Source organism: Trichoplusia ni, chromosome 8, assembly GCF_003590095.1.
Source record: "Trichoplusia ni isolate ovarian cell line Hi5 chromosome 8, tn1, whole genome shotgun sequence".
Taxonomy (NCBI): domain Eukaryota; kingdom Metazoa; phylum Arthropoda; class Insecta; order Lepidoptera; family Noctuidae; genus Trichoplusia; species Trichoplusia ni.
In genome coordinates this window covers 13565674-13583762 of record NC_039485.1, presented here as the reverse complement: position 1 = coordinate 13583762, position 18089 = coordinate 13565674, and the positions used below count along the sequence as shown (strand labels likewise).

Below are 18089 nucleotides of genomic sequence, written 5' to 3'. Positions count from 1 at the left end.
ATAGCTGCAGTATTGTATACAATATGTGGATAAATCCTAAACCCAGTGTATTTGTTGTTATTTGCTTCTGTGGCTTATTGGTACGTTAAATGTTTTCATAAATAAATTAATTTTACCACAAGCCTTGCTGTTATTTTATGTAATTGTACTAATGATGTGTAAGTTAGCCTTTAAACAATTACTAATTTATTTTTGAAACAAGCTTCATTTTGGGTCGGACGAAAAGAAATTACAAATCAGGTTCAACAATGAAAGACTGCTCAGATCGAAACGCTGACAGAAGAAAAAATACATTTAAAAAGTGGGCAATCATAAAAATATACTCTACGTTTATAACCAGAAAGCTATTATTTTCACAAACAAACATGGGACATTCGCAAACATCCCAGTTTTAGAACAAATATTATATAGGTACAGTGATATTTGTTTCACACCGCGTTGCACGAGCCCAATTCTATCGCCAATGCACCATTTTTCTACTTTCAATATGTTTAATTTTTAAATCTATAATCGTAGGCTCTGTATCTAATATTTATGTTCTTATCCACCATAATAAGATACAACTGTGTTTTTAAACACTTTAATTTTTTTACTAGTTAATATGGACAGTATCTTCCTGAGAGAGTAGATATCAATTATAACATAAGTCATTTGACAGTCAAAAGCATTTAGAAGAGGGAAGGTACCTTTATCCAGTATAGCTGAAATACCAGCCGCTTCTTGTCCTTGTCCATTCAAACGAAGCAATTTTGGGCAATAGAGAACAGTAAAAAATAGTAGTTTATGATTCTTTTATCGTAATTACACACACATAATTTAGCAAGTTTTAATCAAGTTCCGATACTCAAACACCCGTAATCTTCAAACAATGTATTTAATATTTGCACAGAAGAATGTCTGGCGTAGTTCGAGCGGGCTTTAGTTTTTGTTCCAACCTCCTTCCACTCTTCAGTTGTTACGCAAGTTGCATTATTAGTTTTCAACTTCACGAGTTTAGCATTTTCGGGTGAGTTTAGCTCGCTCAAATTAAATGTATAGTTCAATAACGTTCGCGCTTTTTATTTAAACTTCAGGTTGGGACTAATCTAAAGTTTTAATCACGCTTCTGAAGTAAGCAATCCTTTTCTTGTTCAACGGCTCCGATGTTAAATACTTTTTCAATTAATTTAAACTTGTTAACTATACTGATGTTTATTTATTCAGCTGAAAATATTCGGCATTTTATGTGAAGTGGAAAAATTGGGAGGTACTGAAAACGAAATGTTTGAAGTCATCATTTATTATTTTTGGTTTTCATCAGTAAGAAGGCAAAAATTGAGTTAAATTTTTAGAATATTTATGTAGCAGAATAAAACTACGTGCCATTAAATTGAAGAAGGTAAGTGGGCACAATTTGGGAAATTTCTCTAAACTAACAAAACTACATTTTATGTAGTTTCTTAAATATTTGTTTTGATTATTTTTCAGTGTTACCATAAGTAAATTATACGATATTATATAAAATTAATTTCTACTAAATAATACAAAAGTTTTTAATCATTTTACGCTACACTACAACCCCTTAATTTTTCACGAAGGTCTTTTTAAATACATGCTTTAGAAACCGAAAAGACAAACTCCTTCCAAGACTATTCCAAAGTAGTAATTTTTCACGAGTTTAAATCGATCGTAACTCTCTAAAATAGAGAGGTGCCGGATACGTGCGATATAACTATCTATCGAAAACTGCACTTGAGGCTTGGTGGCTCATACGAGGAGGTGCCCTGGCGCAATTAACTTGATTTATTCCAGGCGTTTACTTATTCAGTGCTACGGTTAGTACGCCCAGAGAACACGCAACTTCACTTTAAAAATACTTGTTCTAAGTTTAACAACATGCCATTCAATTTTGAACCTTATGTACGTTGATTTTGAAACCACTGATGTTTTTGAAGGGAAATATTTAAGACGCTAAGTTTCATGCAAACTGTCTCGCTATGGAACATCTTTAAACATGCGACCGTGTTCTAGTAAATATTTTTAAAAGGTTTTGATTTAGATTTAGTGTGTTTATTTATTACGAGTGTACAAGCTGAAGTAACAACATTGTATCTCAATACACTCACAACTGTATTTTACTATAAATTATCCTTATATTTTATTCAGGTTAAAGAAAAACAGATTATTTTATGTTTTCATTCGAGTTGAATATTTGAAAATTTGTGAACATTATGTTGATTTACAGGAGTACTCGTTGAGAATTTAGATTGGATGACCTTTCAAAATGTCAAAGGTCATCCTATATAGTATCATCTACCGCGTCTTTTTTTTATAAAAAATGGCTAATAGCTTTGTAAGCACCGCAAAACAGCTTCCATAACTTTACAAATTAACAAGACTAATTCGACATAGTAACTTAAAAATATGTTTCCTTAACTCAATAATTCTAAACGTGTAAAGAAGCAGTAAACACTACCAAAGGAGTACAAACATTATTCAAGGGAAACTAAATAATGCAGAAACAAGAAGAAATAAGCTGATTACAATAACGAGATAATAGAGAGTCTCAACAACTCGAAGTAAACTTAACTACCGAGCTGCAGCTATTATGAACTAATTCCCTAGAAAGAAAGCCTTTGGCGGCATAGGGGTGGGTCTGGAGAGCCATTAAAAAGGTGTGAGTGCGCGCAACGCCTCGAGTGAATTTGTCAGACGACGTCGTGAAATTAACACTAGGCGAACATAAGTCAGAGGGAATAGAGGTGCGCCTTGCTCCAGGCTATCGATATCTTGGATATAGTAAATTTTGTGAGCTAAATCCTGTGTTAAAGTGGTTTAGGTCAAGCGTTTTGTTGTTGAGTTATTTTACTTTAACTGTTCCTTTTAACAGCGTTTCAATTCAGGTTATTCTACTAAAATATGTTGGTCTTTATTTAAATTTAATTAAATATTCATATAACTATATTTTAATTTGATTAAAGCAACAACAACAATACCTTATATCAAATGACATCAAATTTAACAACAATAACTATTCTACAAAAAAACAAACAATCGATAAATACGTAACGTTATGAAGCACAACACTAAAGCCGTTTAGGATGCAGCAATAATTGCAGCGACGTTACACAGTACCTAGATGTTATTAAGCCGAGCATTACAACAGCTATACAGCTCACTCCGCAGCTTTTCTATACTCAGAATTCAAGAAAAAAAACTGGCCAAGTGCAAGCCGGACTCGAGAAACCGGGGTTCCGTACAGAAAGGCGTAAGAAAAGAAAATGAGCTGCGAAAATTGATCTTCTATAGATTTTATGACTGCATCAATCGTTGTTTAACCTTAATTGTTTACTTTAATTATTTTTTGTTAAAACGACATCAGATATACATTTTGCGTGAAAATGTTGACTATTAGTTATGCCAACATGAGTTGACTATCAGTTCATGAGATACAGCGTGAATAGACTTACGGAAAGACGGTGGAGCTTCTGTTATAGGGTCCCATTTTACCCCTTTGTTTGCTACGGAACCCCAAACAACAAGACACTCTTTTATGAGATGAAATATTATTAAGCCACTCCGTTTGAGGCGGACTCGGATTTACCGTAATATGAATTTCGCCGGTGTTTCTTTCTAGCTGCGAGAAGAAACATTGTCTGTAATTTGAGCTCTGTGGGATAAATATTAAGCAGTAAAAATAAATTTCAAGTTTTTAGCAACGACATGCTAATTTTACAACGGCATAACTAAGACGTGATAATAAGTACATGACACATGTAACCAACTTTGTTAAGTATGTAGGTAAATTAAAATAAAATTCGGAATTCGGAATATTTTCGTTTAAATTATTAAGTGCTAAGTAGTACGCGTCGAACAAAGTAAAAATAAAATACAAACCTAATCACAAGTTCAATAGGTGCTCTTGTTTTCTAACTTAAGCCATGACAGTGGATGAATGGAGAGGTCATTGTCTATAAATATTATTCAATATCGAATAAAAGCTAAGACTCACAAGTTAATCAGTTTTTGAAATAAAAATAAAATAAAATTGTAAATTAAAACAGTAGCACTGTTATAAAATACAACTACGGCTTGAAATGTGCCATAAAATCTAGCTATTTGGAGTTTTGTCTCCATATGACCTAAAGATCTTAAACAGCTGTAGCAAATAAGAGTAAATCAATGGAGAAAAAGTAGTCAGTGTGCAAGATCACATTATATAAGGAGGTAGGTTTACACTGGATAAGAAAAGCGTTAAGCGTGAAATCTTGTTGGTGCAGTAATTTGCAACAGGTGTCCCAGGAAGGGGCCAAGGGGCCTCTTAGCTCCCTGAGCTGATAAGCCGTGCTTGCCTCAGGCTTTTGCTTAATAGGGGAGACTTCTTTACGAAGAAAACTGGTTTCATTAAATTCGACAGTGTCGATGAAACCTATTGCATTATAACATGTTTCTACCGAGCTCTGCCATTTTAAAATACTGTATCTATACATGAAACCTCTTTAGCATAAATTCATTGATATTAAGTTTATCGTCCAACTACCCTAAGCCCGAATAGCTCAGTCGGTAGAGCATTGGACTTTTAATCCAAGGGTCCAGGGTTCAAATCCCTGTTCGGGCGATCTTTTAGACTAATTCTGTTAAGACCTTAATTTTTAGACCTACAATATAAACCCGCATATGAGCTATGAGGTAGAACAATGCTCATCTCTGGCTATGGTTATGTGAACAGGTCTCTGTCCAGTAATGAGAGATTGAGTCCAGTTTAATATACGAGTGCTCCGAAAGATTTTTTTGTGTGGACTTTTAAATATCGTCTCCATAGATTTCGAAGTCAAACATCTGTAAAAACTTGGTTCATTTGGTCGAATGCATTGAGAATTTTAATACTTTCCTTTATCTTGAACTCTTCTTGTTAGGACCTTATCGAATGCCGCACTAAGTTCCCTTATTTTATTACCATTTCAATTCTTTGAATTACTTACATATTTGAATAATTATTTCTGGGCTCGTTCGATTGGTTGAATAAAATATCTGTAGTAAAAAATAATCATCTATAGTGAATATTTTTGGTCCTTATTATTCAGACATCAGACAGTCTAATGGTACTGCATAAAATAGCTCATTTTCTAGGAAAAGTCCAGTTTAAAAGTAAACATATGCACTGGTATGCAAAATAGTTAAACAAAGGTTTGTTAGCGCGAGTTCGTGATAAATGACAGTTGCTTCGTGTTAAAAATAATTCATAAAATTTTTGACTCTGATTAGTATATTGTCAGTTATGGTAGGTCGTATTTGATCCTTATATGTCGTCTATTGGATTATTAATAATATTTACTTATGGATGGCGCAACCCGCTGTCACACGCAATCACTCGTATTTTTTTTAAAGCCTAAAGTTGTAGCATGAAACATACGAAAATTCGTCCCCTGATTACATTATATTAGCATTATTGAATTTAAGAAACTCGGAATCTTATTTACTTTTCCCTTTTGATATTATTGGGTCAATTCTATCATCCCGGACCTTAAATTAGGTCATTCAAATGATAAAATAATTATTTTAAATAACAATACGTGATTAAACATTTGATATGATATCAATTTAATCTTTCATGATGATGAAAAAAGATATACCCACGTTTTGAAAAAAAAACGTATTTTAACATTATTTTTTAGCTATCTACATTTAAAGCCATGATTGTATTTTCAATTAAAAACGAAAACTTTTGTAAACGCCATCTGTGCTATTCTTACATTGCAAGGAAAACTCTACGTTTCATCAAATCGTTCTATGTTGGAACTGTGTGAAACAGAGCTATTAAAAGTAGATGGCGCTACGCTAGCGTAGCTTGCTACGAGACTACGGTGTAGCAAGAGGTAGCGTAGCGCTTGATTCAGACGATAGATGGCACGAATACCGTAAGTATTTGTTGCGAATTTGAAGAGTCATCAAAAGATGGCATTTTCATACCTCCATGCAGTGAAAGCTCAAAGCAGTTGAAAATAATTAGTAGACTTTTAGATAGATAGCGCTTTTAAACGTTTTTGTTATAATATCTATGTAAAACAATTTAAGCGGCATAATCAATTTTATTTTTATTGGTTGGTTGCTATATAACGCCGGAGATTTTATTTTCGTCATACATTTTCCTAGCCTTTTCTAAACTATGTTGTCATCAGCTCCAGTCATACTGATGTAGCTAAGTACCAGTGTTTAACAAGAAGCGACTGATTATCTGACCTCCTCAACCCAGTTACCAGGGCAACACGATACCCCTTAGTCTTGTGCAATCCGAAACATTAAGGAACTAGTTTTAAAAAAGGATATCATCCATCCACGGATCGACCGTGCCAAGCGTAGCTTAACCTGTGATCGATCAACTTGGTCAGTTGTAGTTAAGCGTTTATCTAGACCTCTGTATCCCACAGTTAGGAAAAATCTCCTTCATTTTTTTCTTCCGTCGGGCGCTTTCACAACATACAAATCACGTGCACAAGGATAACCAGGTTCAGAATAAGCATTCGTGGAACAAACGAATGCTTGTCCTACGCGGAGATCGAACCCGCGACACGAAAGACTCTCAAGATCTAAATGTGTTCACGAATGATCCTTACAAATGTTATTGTAACGAGCTATTGATTGTTTTGAAACGAGTATAATATAACTAAAATTTGACTATTTAGTCCTGGGGGCCTACTGTCACCTTTAAACGTCAGCCTACTATAGCTGTGTAAGCGATATGGCACTCAGAATAGCATTGCTCGTTCACAACTATAACGATCCTATTCTCATTAGTGGTGTGAGACCCTTTGAACGCGCTCCTGCTAGATCTAGCACATTTATTTTCTTTCCAAATATCTTGATAATGCTGATATTTAAATTATTTTAATGAATATTTTAGGCAAAATCTTAATGGCATCACTCTCATGGTAAGCATCGAAGCATGGTAAGCATGGAAGCATCGAACTATGATAAGCATCGACAAAAATTGCTTGCAATAATTTCAAATAGCATGAAAATTTTAAATAAACGGAAATAAGATATTATTATGTTAGATATACGACAATAGCATCGACCGTGCATTACCGCACAAGTGATTCATGTCTGTAGAGAATAGAAATACTCCTAGCTGAACAGAAACACCTCCTATTTGTGCTCTATTTATCAAGTTTGTCTACAAGAGAATTTGAGCCTTAAGGGGTTGAGTTAAGCTTATATCGGGTTGCATAAAAAAGTTTGCATGTGTGTATACACGCTCCCGTTTCGCGTATACGTGCCGAGTTCCGTAAAGTTCCCGCGTCTTGTTACCACCACGTGTTTGGCAGATTGGATTTGTTTCTCCGCATGCTAATAATGTAGGTACGTGAGGACTCGTCCGGATTAGCGGTATAAGAGAAAAAAATGTCCCCTCGTTTGTATATTTTAGAAACATAAATACTATTACGTTTGTTTGAGGGTTTGTCTCGTTACAAAAACAATTGTCTCGTCTCGGTTTCGTACAACTGATATTTTAATAAATGTTCTGTGTTCTGTCTGATAAAACCATTTCTTTGTACGTTTTTGGGAATACATTCGTTGGTTATATAATGTTCTATTTCAATTTTAAATTCTCTACACGTGCTATCCATAAAGTATTAAATTCTGTTTAGTTTAATTGTTTTGGATTTCCGTTGGCCAGAGCAAATGAGAAATGTAGTGGGTTTATTACGTCCTTCAAAATATTACGTTTTACTAAATATAACTACGAAACGAGCAGTAAAATTTTAACTTAATTATCTCTTAAGAAGAAAACTGTAGTAGAGTAAAAGCGAACTTGGTCGAAAACCTGATCAAATGCGGATCATCAGGGACTGACAAAATGCGCAATCAAGCATGTTCTACTGTTTACCATAACGACTTACATCTTTTCTATGAAGAAAAATGGCTCGAAAACCCCGAAAAAATCACAGTCCATCCTTTTTAATCTATTGAATAATTAGACACATTTATAACCAGATCGTAAGTAATACACTACATTATAATCCGCAATCGATTTTCGAAACATTCACACCATCTTTGAAAACAAGGCATCGCTAAATAATTTACTATAAAGAGTAGTATTCCGCGTACTCTTAACCGCAAAACTTCCCGATAGGTATTCAATTCTGATAATCATATATATATAGGTAAATGTGTTCTGTCGATGTGTATGTATCACGTGTATCTAATTTGCGATCGTTTCTGCGCCAGTGGGCTCGCGACACGATAACCCTGTGTTAGCATGGTCACATATCTAACTTCGGCGAACTTTAATAGGATTGTGTTTGTGTTATTCTGTTTCTTGAAATTACGACTGAGAGTGTTATTCTTGCGGGTCAGAAAGGTTGTTTGTGAGCATTTGTGAGTAAAAGTTGTTGTGGGATACATAGTAGGTATAAATGTATTACATCATGTATTGTTGCAAAATGGAGAAACATTTTTAAAATGAATCCTACACCTCTCAGGTTCTATTTTTAATAGTCTCTATTTGTTTAATTTGACTCAGTTTTGCTAATGTTTATGTATAAGTATTGTAAGAATTTATTTTTTAAATTGACATGATTTTGTTTATCATCTACTTTCTTTACTCTAAATTCTCTCTAAACGTAGAATCATACTAAACTAACAAGCACAAGAACTCGAGAGATTCCCTTCCCTTCCCAATCCTCTATAATGATGCCAAATTGTACCACAAATGTTTACACCAACTAACTTGTTTGCGGTTAGTAAAACTTTTGTATTGCCGAAGTATCGGTACACATAGATGATAGCAATCATTTACACACTACAGAAATCTTTAATCCCATCACGTTTTGTACAATATACCACAAAATAAGAACAACGCTGATATCGAGAACACTCTTATGTCGAAGCTATAAGGTTCATTTTAGTAATTTGTTGTTGTTCACTTGCGGTTCACTTCTACTGGTGAACGTGACTGTGGCGAAGGGATGTTCTCTGCTTTATTCTTTGGAAAGTGCGAGTCATAAATGGTTAACATAGAACCAAATTATATAAATAATATTTCATTTTACGTCTCCAGAGATGCATCTTTTTGCTTATCCTATTTGTGAGTTTACTTTGTAAAGTTGAGTTTTGTTTATCCTCTGCTAAAAGATTTTAGTATTCCACCCAAAGGTTGAAATCAAACCCTGTACCAAGGCTGTTATGTATGTCCATCCCCCTAAAATAGGCTGTATCTCAAGAACCATGATAGCTAGCTAGTTGAAATCTTAACAGATGATGTAATTCTGCTGCCGCTACAACATACAACTAAAAACAAAGACCGAGATTAAGCAACGGTTGTTATGACCAAAATTTTTTTGATCACCTCACCGATTTCTTTGTCTGTTGCCTATTTCTACGTTTTGTATTGGGTCGCCACGCGCCAGTCTGACTGACCGATTTCAGGTAGTTTAGAAAATATTTTGTTAATTACCGTCATATATTAGTGTTCCCAAAAATTCCTTGCTGAACCAGATAAATCAAGAAATGATACCGTACTTTGTCGATTTTTTCGACTTTGTATTTCATGAAACAAGACAAATTCCATCCTAATTATAGTATCACTAACAAAAACTAACTCGGTACATCTAAAACCCTTTGTTCTAGTATGTCTCTTAAACATATTGTAAATCTAAAAAGGTTGTTAGCATCTGTATAATTGTGTATTACACAACTGTCCTTAGCACATCGGAATAGGGTCTAAATTAGAATGCAAAGCATAAGCTGTTTATAAAGGCGCGTTCTCACTACAGACAGTGTCAAGACGTGTATTGCAAGTGTATTTGCAATGTAAAGCAAGTGATTTAGGTCACCAGTTCATTCAAGCATTTAGTGACAACTAGTTGAGTTGATTGACATGGACTAATGGTAATTACGAGGCGTCGAATGGTCTTATCATTGCTGTGGTATTATACATGTGTGAGGTCATAGGGATTATGTTACTTGTTCGATTGTACGTATTGTCACCTGATCAGGGCCGGACGGAGACGGATTTCAAAATAGTAAAGACGTGTCAATAGTAATTTTATGTTTTTTTTTATTTTACACAACGCCATCTAGTGATATACTAAGCAATGCTTGTATTACAAGCACTAGACAGGTTAAAAACGTATATACTTTTTTACACTTCTAAATACAAACATATAAAAGGCAAATAACACACTTACAGAACGAATGATAGTGGTAATCTCACAAAAAAATCCTAGGTGGGAATCGAACCCACAATCTCTTGTGTAGAAGTCAAGGCCACTTACAACTAGACCAACGGGCCAGTCAAATGATGAAGCTTGCTAAGTTGCGGTGGGTGTACTGGCACGGGTTGAATATTAGTGTAGTTGCGTAAACGTGAAAGCGCGTTACACAGTGTAGATCGATGTCTCTTTCGCACAGTCGTCTTCAATTTAGTATAGTTTGGTATCTTTTTATATTTCCATTTAGAATTCTAATTCAATATTTAAATTTTGCTGGTAAATACTGGCTCTGAATGTTACGTTATAGTGATACTTCAGGAAGATTTTATACTAAATGACATTTTTAAATACTACACAAATTTTCGAACATCATTTACTTATTTATAAATTTCATTTTGTGAATAATGTATATTTTTCAGAAATCATAAATTATCATCAATAAATAATTAATAAGTAGAGAATAGAGTTTTACGCACGCTGCTAAAGATTTAATCAATAAAAAATATATATCCAAATTAAAAAAAAATGAAAACCCGTTAATTAAAAACTCCGTTACAAAAAATTCTCGCCATAGAAATGTGTACAGTATAACAAAGCTTAACAGCGGAGCAATATGCACGCGACGACTGCACAAGCGTGTAAATTGTTAAAGTTGGAGAGCGGTTGCAATTTTCACAGCTGTATAAAATATTGTCAGGCGCAATAGAAGACATGGCTGCTGGATGGATGCGCTCTATCTGGGCTTTTGGCACGTTTTGCGTACGATTGACTCAGTGTACGCTTATGTTGCGCTTGGTAAATGAATACTGAAGGAAAAGAACACACTTGTACTTAATGATTAATATTGTAATATGTTAAGCCGATAGTTTTTTGTTTGCAATCTATCAGGTAAAGGTACTTTTTAGCTTCTTCTCTTCTTCTTTTATTGCAGACCAGTTTATCGAGTGGCCTACCCAAAATTTAAAAACTTACGCAAGACGATTTAAATGTGTACTTATTTATTGCAACAGTTTGATGATATAATGGTCCTTCTAAAAAATCGACTTTTATACGTTACTTTTGTACGCTTTTGCGGGATCTTCGCAGAAATTAAGTCTATAAGCATTTTAGAAGTACAATTTATATAACAACATCAAACTAAATGTCTTATAAATTACTATAGAAATGTTACTGTTCTCAAAGTACCTGCAGGTACACCCGCAGGCACAAGCAAATGAGTTCCTGAGCGCACAATAAGAACTGACCTATATTTTGACAGAACTAGAAGTTAGAAAATATTCGTTTACATTAAAACATTCACAAAATAAGCGTATATTTTTCACGTCTTTTTTGTTTTTCTGTCTCCATTATTTCACAACCGAAACAAAAACGAACGTGTTTTGTTTTTTGCTGTTACCAGCCTGTAATTTGTTTGTAGAGCAATGAACTTGATATAGACATTAAGTCGATGACATTGAACTCAAAATCCCAGATACAAAGACAAAGGTTATCATTTCGCGAAACCACCGAATTAATTACACAAGGAAGCTTGTGTATAATGTTATTACAAATCTAGTTTCGAAGCGCTGAATAGTTTTCCGTGCAGTATTATGTGAAGGAGCTTAGTCCAGTTGTGTCGAAACTCTCAGCAAATTATTTAAACCACTTAGAATCAAGCTGGATATTGTGTACAGCTGTCAGATTTAGGCAAACAATCGTCTGTCGTTTGTTTTAGAACGAGATCCGTTGTTTCTCACATTAGTTCAGTACCGATGAATTGAAGCACTTGGTACAGTAGAGTCGGATTTCATTGGAGCCTGCATTGTGTAACGCCTACCTAAAGTTGTGCACTCCTGTTTCGGAACTGTTAGGGTCCGTATAAATCGTCGGTCGGGATATTTGGTGAACTTTTGATAAACGGCGACGGCTTTTTACAGCGTTTGTGGGTACAGACCTAAATATGTGTTGATTTACATAATTAGATGACTTTTTGTGTGTTAGTTTGTTACGTAATCAGAATTTCAGTATTCATTTGATAGAAACTTAAAAATGATATTTATATAATTTATTATTTCACATCGTACTCGTATTTACTTTACTGAAGGAGAATTTACAAACTTTAAAAGCCAAGCAAATTTCCCATCCCGAAAGTAATTAAATTATTCGCAATATTTTTCAGAAAATATTTACAGAGCGCTCTTTTGATTAAGGGATCCTTCACTCTGAATACTGCTAGGTGGCACTTCAAACGAATTTAGTCGGTATAAAAGTATCAGGATCAATTATAAAACCGAATACAAATTGTCTGATACTTTGTACTTTTAATTGTATGAAGAAACTTAACAAGATAGAGATTAACAAACGAAAATGCGAGGAAAATGCTTCATAGCAAACTAAACAAAAACTCTCGAATAAATAAATAATATGACGCAATTCACAAAGAATAATTATCTAATCTTGTGCAAATTGTATTATTACACATTGTTACAGCAAATAATGTATATAAAAGAACAATAGAACATACGAATGTTACCAATCTATTCGAGAATCACGTAGTAAATCGACGCGCAAACATTCGGTAAATATTCGCGAACAAAGTCTCTCATGAAAAGGGACACGAAACAAATTACCTAATTTCTCTTTATGTATACAAAATGAGCTTGAACTTGCTCAAATTGGCCGTTAAACACACTAAAACAATTTGGTATGAAGGCGGGAACCTTATTAGAAGGTTTAATCTGGAAGGCGACTAAAAGCGAAACACTTCGTTTAATTTTTAAATGAATCTTTAAGTAACTCCCATCTTGCCGTTCTAGGTAACGTTATAAAATTATGTCCTGTATGTTGAAATTTGAAACGCCTAGAAATTTTTTACAAAGATTTCGTTACGGTTTTGTTTTCAAAAAAGTTATTTACGATGATAAAATTTAACTTTAGTAATAATTTGTATAGTAAGTATGTATTTTGCAGTACTTGAAGGTTTATTTTTTTTATAAATTTCTATGATTCCATCTAACCACAGACTTTTAATTATATAGGTAATTTGAATCACGTACCATAAAAAAACATTCAATATTTACTGAAAATTCTAATTACAAAATTCACGGAAAATTAAATTAAATATAAACCAAAACAGATCAATTTCAATCAGACTTCATTTATAATTCTTAGTGAAGTTTTAAGAGAAAATGGTTAACGTATGGTTGTTGAACAGCACAATATGCAAACGCGTTGTTCGCCTACGTGTGTCGTGTAGCGGTGTTCAATAGGTGTATCTCTTTGAGAGTGTGCCCGGGGCACTCGACGAGGCTTTTAACACATAATTGCGTTAATATGTCCCGACGTACGACACCTACGAAATTAGATGAGCCCATGCCTCTCTGTTGATTATGTTTCTTTCGAAGCCTGTGTTTCGTCACTGCCTTGTTTCAGACTGCTTATCGTAAAGAGGTTGCAGTCTTTCTGTTCTATTAAAACATAAAAACAATAATAGCTTTTTAATGCTCAAAACATACTGACCTGACTGTTTAAAGGATTGTAATTACTTGAAGTATTTTTTTGTAAAATGTAGAGTTTCGAATATCAAGTCTATTTAGTACTTTTCTTGCCTTTTTATGACATTCTATTCTTGTATTTACCAGTTCATTTATCTGCGTATGACAACATATCGATTTAACAGAACATAGCTCCTGTTGTTGACACACCATCGTTCAGTGCAGCGTAGGCCTGCAGTCAGTATTTTCATTTTCGATTTACTGCCTCGAAGAGATAGCACATTGGTTAGTAATTGAACCGCGGACGTCTTTGATATATCGGCTCTTTTATCGCATTGGACGGACGCAATAACAGACCGTTGATTGCTTCCAAGTGAACTTGGAAGATTGATTATTTTCTCGTTACTCTGTCCACTTCTCTCCTTGTTTTATATACATTGTCGTATATAGTTTTAATTTTACCTTTAATCGGACAATGTTTGTAGGAGTTGTGTTTCCAGCTGCGTCTTTTTAGAAAGTTTTTTTTGAAGACGTCAAAAGTATTTTTGTACAAGAAAGAGCCTAAGTTATCTGGCTAGCAAAAAAGTTTGGCTGAGTCCTTATCGGTTAACAAGACTTTCCTTAGAGTAAAAAAAGGTTTTGAAGAGTATTTTAATACCGAATTAAACCGTAAGAAACAGAAAATGGTTTATTATTTCCTTTTTTAACCTTTTTTGTATCCACATTGTAAATAAAGCACGTCAAACTAAAAATGTATGTAATAATATTATCGTTGGTCTTCAAACAAAATATCAATCTACTTTCGCAGCCCGCACTGAAACATTACAACAATTCGAATTCTCAGGACATTTGAATATTCAAATGTAAAGTTTATTTTTTTAAAGACGTCCCCAAAGCAGGCTAACCCTTTTGACTGTGTATGTTTGTGACCCTAAATCAGTATTGCAAAAAGCAGCCAACATTAATGTGAATATATTGTCGGTGAAGCGTTCCGTCTGTCCGCACTGCCAAAGCTCATAAATAAACAAAACTGGATGCTCTGTCGAAAAGTTCCGCAAAAAAACTCGAAAACGTAAAATTTACAACCGGGAATCCAGTCGAGTTTTAATTAACCGTACAATGGATTGGTGCGAGTGTTAACTGTGCCGTCCGTATGAAATTTTAGTTTACTTCGAGGAAGTTGTTTAGAATTGTATTGAGTTATAGACTGTCTAGTGAGTAGATATTATTGGTGGGCAGTCTTATTTGTGTATTCATGCGCATAAATGCAGTCAAAAATTAAGGCATTACAGATTTATTACTACTTTACTTAATGCATTCATCGAAGACTCCGCTGATAGACGAAGATGGTTATCAACGTGAGGAATTGTATTTGTAATCATCGTCTCTCCACTCTCCAGTAACCAACTCACACCAACAAATTCCTTCCCTATTCATTTTGTTTTCCGACAAGTGACTTTTACATACGGATAAATACTATCAGTAATCTAAAATTAGTGTCTCCAGTAAGCAGTCTTGGTTATCAATTTTTGGTCCTCCATATTAGCCTTTGCCCAGTTGTGGGACCTCAAGATAACATGACTGACGGTTGTTTGAATAACGAACTGTCACAGATTATAATTATGAAACAGGCTCATCTATTAATGGCCAACCACTTTCAGGATTATGAAAAGGCTTGCTCTAACTTTGAGCTAAAATATTTAATTTTTAAGAGGAATTAGGACGTTTAGTTTTTCAGCAATCCAGGAATGCTTTTAAAATATTTTTCTAAGTAATTTAATTTTTAGTGAAATAACCATAATAATGCTAATAGCCTTATAGTTTTATATTGATGTATCCCACTAATATTATGCTGCTCGTAATATAAGTAACATAACATGTAAGTTAACTTGTACGTTTCTTGTAATTGAATGATCCCATAAGCGCTTCAGGAGTTCCCCATTTTGTTTACAAAGTCGAAGTTTAATTTCAGTAATGGACAAATATCTTTACTTTTGACTAACAATCAATTCAAAGAGTGATGGTATTATCTATTTGCGATACAACAAATTTCGCTGTAGCTGTTATAAAACATGGCGACCGACTTACCTTTACGTGGACAACTATTATAACTTATCACGCACCAATACTCATTTGCTTTACTTTGACAACCCTAGAAAAAAAACGCGACGCCAAAATACTTTCAAAACAAAATTAAACAAACCAGCCACAGAGTATTAACGTTACGTCTCCGTATAACCAAAAACTTTATTTGTTTGTGAACTTAGCGCGCTTGATTTGCATACATAGCAACGAAACATCGCCTCGTGTGAAAGTAGGTAGGCGTGAAAATGGTGAAGTTCGTACTGTATAATGAAGATGAGTGAAACGGGGTAATCCGCCACATCGGGAGGAAACTTGGGACAAACCGCAACTCGGGCCTTCGAGAACTTGACTTGTACGAGCTGGCTCTTATTTTTCAGGAAAGTTTGATACAATTTGTATTGTTAGTACTCTATGTTACCTAAACGTGGATATAATTTAATTAATACTTACAATTGTCATGTTGAATTCCTCTGAAATGGTATGGAAAAAGATCTAAGAATATATTGTAGGCTTTTAGATCTTTAATGGTTTTTATTGTAGCATATTGTGGCCAAGCAATGACTTCCGAGACAGTTACTGAACTTTTTTTCAAGCACTAAAGACTAATTTTCACATTGAAAGATAAGAAATTAGTAAAACGTAAGACGGTTAAACAAAAGTCGTTTTTACATACTCAAAAGGTCTTAAAAACAACGAAATTGATTGAACACATGTATTTGATAGGAATCGAACCACATATTCCTATAATACTACTAGTCTTAACTATTTGGGATACTTGGAAATGTATTTTTATAATATTGATTATAATTATTCATTTTTATTTAATACACACGGTGATTTTTTAGTCGTCTTACAATACGTTCATGTATCCGACGTAAAATACCCCTAGGCGCGATTATTTTTTTTTTATCATCAACTAAGACATTAAGTACGAAGAAAAATTAAACAAGAGAAATCTGAAAATACTCTTAAAAATGATCAAAACGCCGCTGCCCGCGCCCCTCACCATTGTTACAAGGCTCGGACCGCTCTCGCTCTCGTATTTCTAAAAAACTACGAATTGCATCATAATATTGAATAAAAATTGCATTTTAAATTTATTCAAATCTCATAAATTTCTATTTTTTTATCATGAACGTGTTCTAGTCATTGGAGACACGAACTGGGCTGCTTTTGTAAGACGATTAAAAAATCACGGTGTATATTATTCATCCGCTCTTTAAGTCGTATACTTGAAATTTGGCTGGTCATTAAAGAAAACCCTGTCTAAGTCTTTTAAACTTATTGACAAAAAAGTTGTTAAATAGACAATACCAGGAGAGGCTCGTCTTTTGCAGCATTTTCTGCTTCTGTCCCTGTACACGCACTTTCAATTGACCGCTATCTTTATCAACCTTCTAAACAAGGGTGTAAACTAAAACAACATATTTAGAATAATAATGTATTTTTATTTTTAATGTCATGTTCTATCTAGCGCTTGAGTTCCAAAGACCTCAGAAACCATTGGTTACATTGTATCATATCTTATTATCAAAATTTAGACCCCCGTTTCTGACATTATCTAATGTGACGTTTTTACCAAAATATTAGCAACTGATCATGAAACTATGCATAATTTGTGCGCGTTGTGTTCTTAAACGAGCTTTTCGAAAATCTTTGACGTAGTGATAAACTGGTCGGTCTATCACGATTAACACTCGTGAGCTTACCGTCATCAAAAGATATTGTTTAAAACTATGTGAAACCAATTGCCATTTGACCCAATATTTTCTAATACCTTTGAAATTTCTCATACAATTGTGTAAACTTCTTTATTATATCCATATTTTTGTTAGACGCACAACGCTTCCAGATTGCATGCGTTTTTTTATTTTTTTTAATATGTCATTCAGAAACCGGGGTAAAGAACATTATTCATAATGCCACAATATTTTTAATATCAGTGATCAATAACACAGTATTATTATCTATCTATGACTTTTAACAACAATTTGGTCAAATAATACTAATTACATTAATGGTTAATAGACAAATGGACTTTATAATTATAAGTTGTCCTTATTTTAAAGGTTTTTTGTTATATAATAATAGACTTATGATTGGTTTAAACATCATTATAATACAAATACGGTCTATAATACATACATACATTTGCTTTTCTAATCAATTTCAACAGTTTCATAAAAATATTACATTTTCTATTTTCATACTTATGTTCGATGTCCTAGCCGAATAGAAAAATTTAAATTCCGATTAAAAAAAAAACAAATCGTTCTTCGATACAAAAAACTTTTTAAAACCCAGACTGCCGTTAATTTCGCAACTATTACGTCACACA

General features: G+C 33.9%; 1 non-coding gene across 1 annotated transcript; it reads left to right on the top strand.

Moving 5' to 3' along the window:
• The first annotated feature begins 4524 nt into the window (after nucleotides 1–4524).
• Nucleotides 4525–4597, top strand: Trnak-uuu. The gene has a single exon. It is a non-coding gene; the product is annotated as a tRNA-Lys (tRNA).
• The last annotated feature ends 13492 nt before the right edge of the window (nucleotides 4598–18089 follow it).